Source organism: Carassius gibelio, chromosome B4 (assembly GCF_023724105.1).
Source record: "Carassius gibelio isolate Cgi1373 ecotype wild population from Czech Republic chromosome B4, carGib1.2-hapl.c, whole genome shotgun sequence".
Taxonomy (NCBI): domain Eukaryota; kingdom Metazoa; phylum Chordata; class Actinopteri; order Cypriniformes; family Cyprinidae; genus Carassius; species Carassius gibelio.
In genome coordinates, this window is record NC_068399.1 from 329,438 (window position 1) to 332,788 (window position 3,351).

Consider the following 3,351-nt stretch of genomic DNA (forward strand, 5'->3'; position numbering starts at 1 on the left):
ACCGGCAGAATAGACACATTTTCATCCATCGTCTTCTGAATTCAAGACTGCTTGAAAATAGCATTCAACTGTCTGCAATCATTCAAGACAATTAGCATTATTTTTATTATTATTATTTTATCAGATCTGGTCGTGGAGGGCCTCTGTAGAGTTAATTCTACTGCAAACTTCCCGTCAGGTCTGTTGAGGATAATAATATAATATGACTAAAACTATATGGAATATCAGTCAAAAGACTAAATCCATGAATTATGATATGCGACTCACAAAAATGAATAATTATGTGATAATGAAAGCTTTCCATGGCGGCTCAAATCTCCTGAAAGACATATAATTGTGTAAATACTTACATCTATAGTTATAATATAATCTATTGAATGTGTATATAAATACATATTTTGTGTCGAGGACAGTGTGATTATTAATAGCTATGTTTTGTCTAACAGTTATGATTGATAAGACACTGACAGAAACACGGGAGTGTAGTGGTCAGCGCAGACCCAACAGGTGGAGCTTGACCCAGTCCTGGAGGTCTCTGCAGCGAGCAGCATCTCATTACATTCCCTTACAACCAATACTCAATCTCAAATTTACATATTACAAACAAACAAACTAAATATGAATCAATAAATCATAGTAGAGTTACGCAGCGTAAGTGTGGACAAGAGAGATGTGGCACCTCATCCTGCACAGGTGTAGCTCACATGTCCAGCTGACATTCATCACAATATTATTTTGTTTTATATAAATTGGATTTGTGCCACTTTTCAGTATTACTGTATTATGTGTATTATGCATTATGCAAGTCAAATCTTCAAACAAAACTTTACAAAATAGCTCCTAACATGCAGACCCATGCACAGTGTTGTGTATGTCTTAGAAATATATAATGTTGAAGAAAACATCTTTATTCATAAAGTATTACACAATGTGTCCCTTGGTGCTGATACTGCCACAGAACTGACATAATTCACATTTAAGAAGACACTACTGATTTATTAACCCAAGTCCTCCTCTGTTCCTTGTGTCAGATCTCCAGAAATGTTTAGCATCTTGGTGTGAAGATAGAGAACATGTTTCCGCACGTTCTCCCGCAGTGCCGTGCTCCACACAATGTCTTCATCTCAACCCGTGTAGCTGAGGAGGAGAACAGGCCAAACACATGCATCCACAGCCTTTACTAATGACCTTTACTAATGACCTTTACTAATGACCTTTACTAATGTAGACTTTACTAATGACCTTTACTAATGTACACGTACTGTTTTTACAGAAGACTTGTCATTCTTCATCACATGGCTCAAGCAACGATGAAGAGCAGGAACCTTCATTTCCTCTTCCTCTTCCTTCCCAGTGACAGGGTCATAACAGACTTTGAGCAACAACTGTAGACAACAGCCTGAAGTAAATCAAGGAACCCATCACACATGATGAGTACTGTCTCCCTGTGATGTTCTTCCAGACAAACCATAATAATCGGTTTGACATGACTGTAGAAAGTGCATCACAGATGAGGGGGTGTGGTCACGAGGCACATGACCTTCTTAGGATGCCTCATAAACATCGAATGGGTCTGATCTTCCTCACCTTTCTGTGGCATCGATGTGAACATCATCAGTTTCACAGGATCTGGTGACCACAGCATCACTCCTCGGGAGACCTTTCTCTGAATCCGTTCTCCTCTAGCATCTTCTGAAGGCTGAGCTTTTCTCCTGCTCCTCTTATCTCCATCATGTGTTTTAAGCACTGCAGGTGTAGGGGCGTTATCCCCACATCCGGACTCCAACACTGGGCTTTCTACAGTATGTTCTCCAGATTTAGCAAGTGTAGGGCCCTTGGGAGTGTCCCTTTCGTCAGCTGGCCCGTGTGGTCTCCTCAGTTCCTCTACACCGTGGCACACTTCATCACACTGCTGTCAGGCTTCTTTCGTGTGTTATGGGCAGTCTGCAAGCGTACGGTACCCGAGCAGTGGAGAGGGGTCTCGTTCGTTTAGATCCCTGGATCTTCACACGTGTCTTCTGAAGGCAGTACTGCAGTATTTGTCCACTGGAGATCTGTGAACTGACTCTGCTTTTGCCTTTCCCTAGGTCTCTCCAGATATCTCTGGATGCCTTGGCCATATGTGTGTGACACAGAGGTCATCATTACTGACATTACTGTCTTCTGATGTGGAGTCAGTATGTGTGCCATGTCCTGTCAAAGAACAGTTAGAGTTTTATTATAAAAAATTAATTGAAAAATGTATAATATCTGCTTTACTTTTCATATTAAAGATCTATGTTAAAATAAGGGAGTACTTAATCTCAGTAAATGTAATACAATATACAGTAACTAGAAACATGTAAACAGTAGTTGTACTGTGTATTTAATTGTCATTTCTCAAAGACAATAAACATTTGCAGTAAGTTAAGTTGCAGATATGTTATAAATAGTTTTCGGTAATGAAAGCGCATAGTTTGGTGGTTGACCAGGGACTCTTAAGACACTGGGGCACAAACACTGTCACTAACTGTTTAATCTACAGGAGCATTTACCTTGATGCACTTTCATTTATTGCCTTCGACACTTTACAAATATCTTTGAGATAACTGGGCAGAGATAACAGCGAGCAGATCCTCAGAGGCGTGTGAGTTTAGTGCATCAGTAATAACCTCTGGAGATGGAGAAACAGACTCTCCTCTGTCTCCGTCTCCGTCTCTGTCTCCGTCAGCGTGGCTGGAGCTCACAAGATGTGACTGGAAAAGTGATTGGGCAGGGCAGAAAACAAACTACACAGTGATCAATTCTTTACATTGAAGAGGTTTACAAAAACAGCAATGAACTTGAAGTTGAATGCGTCATAATTACAGTACAAACCTCCTGTAAGGGTGAAATCAGTGTGTCTCCTCCTGCATTCATCAGATCTCCTCCAGAAGCCTGTGTAAATCTGTACAAGTGTCCTGGTGAATGAAAAGAATATAAAGACAGGAATAATACATACAATTATATAAAACTGTCTAAATACAGAAATGTCATTTCCTTCACTTTAACAATCATAATCAGACCAAATGTGTTGTTCCACAACATACTATATGTGCTGTGATATTTTTATTTGTTAGAGGAATACAAACACACACTTAGCAGTGATGTGCGGGTCAGTGTATAAACAACCCACACCCGACCGAAGTTTTAACCCGCCCGCAACTCGGACCAAAATAGACAAATAAATAGACAAATAAAATATTGTACCTGACCCGCTTCTGAACCGTGTTTTTAACGAGCAGTAAATGCTCATCGTAGTGTCATTAAACGTCTAGGGCCATAGACATAGGAACTAGGCAAAAAAAAAAATTTTGTCAAGAATTATAATAA

At 39.8% G+C, this 3,351-nt stretch overlaps 1 long non-coding RNA gene across 2 annotated transcripts; it reads right to left on the reverse strand.

The window, feature by feature from the left end:
• Nucleotides 1–892: 892 nt before the first annotated feature.
• Nucleotides 893–3,008, reverse strand: LOC127956180 (uncharacterized). Of its 2 annotated transcripts, none has more exons than XR_008153509.1 (3): nt 2,857–3,008; nt 2,652–2,735; nt 893–2,193 (listed from the first exon to the last, which is right to left on the reverse strand). It is a non-coding gene; the product is annotated as an uncharacterized LOC127956180 (long non-coding RNA). The 2 variants fall into 2 exon arrangements; XR_008153508.1 differs by having other exon boundaries at nt 2,535–2,735.
• Between the last annotated feature and the right edge of the window lie 343 nt (nt 3,009–3,351).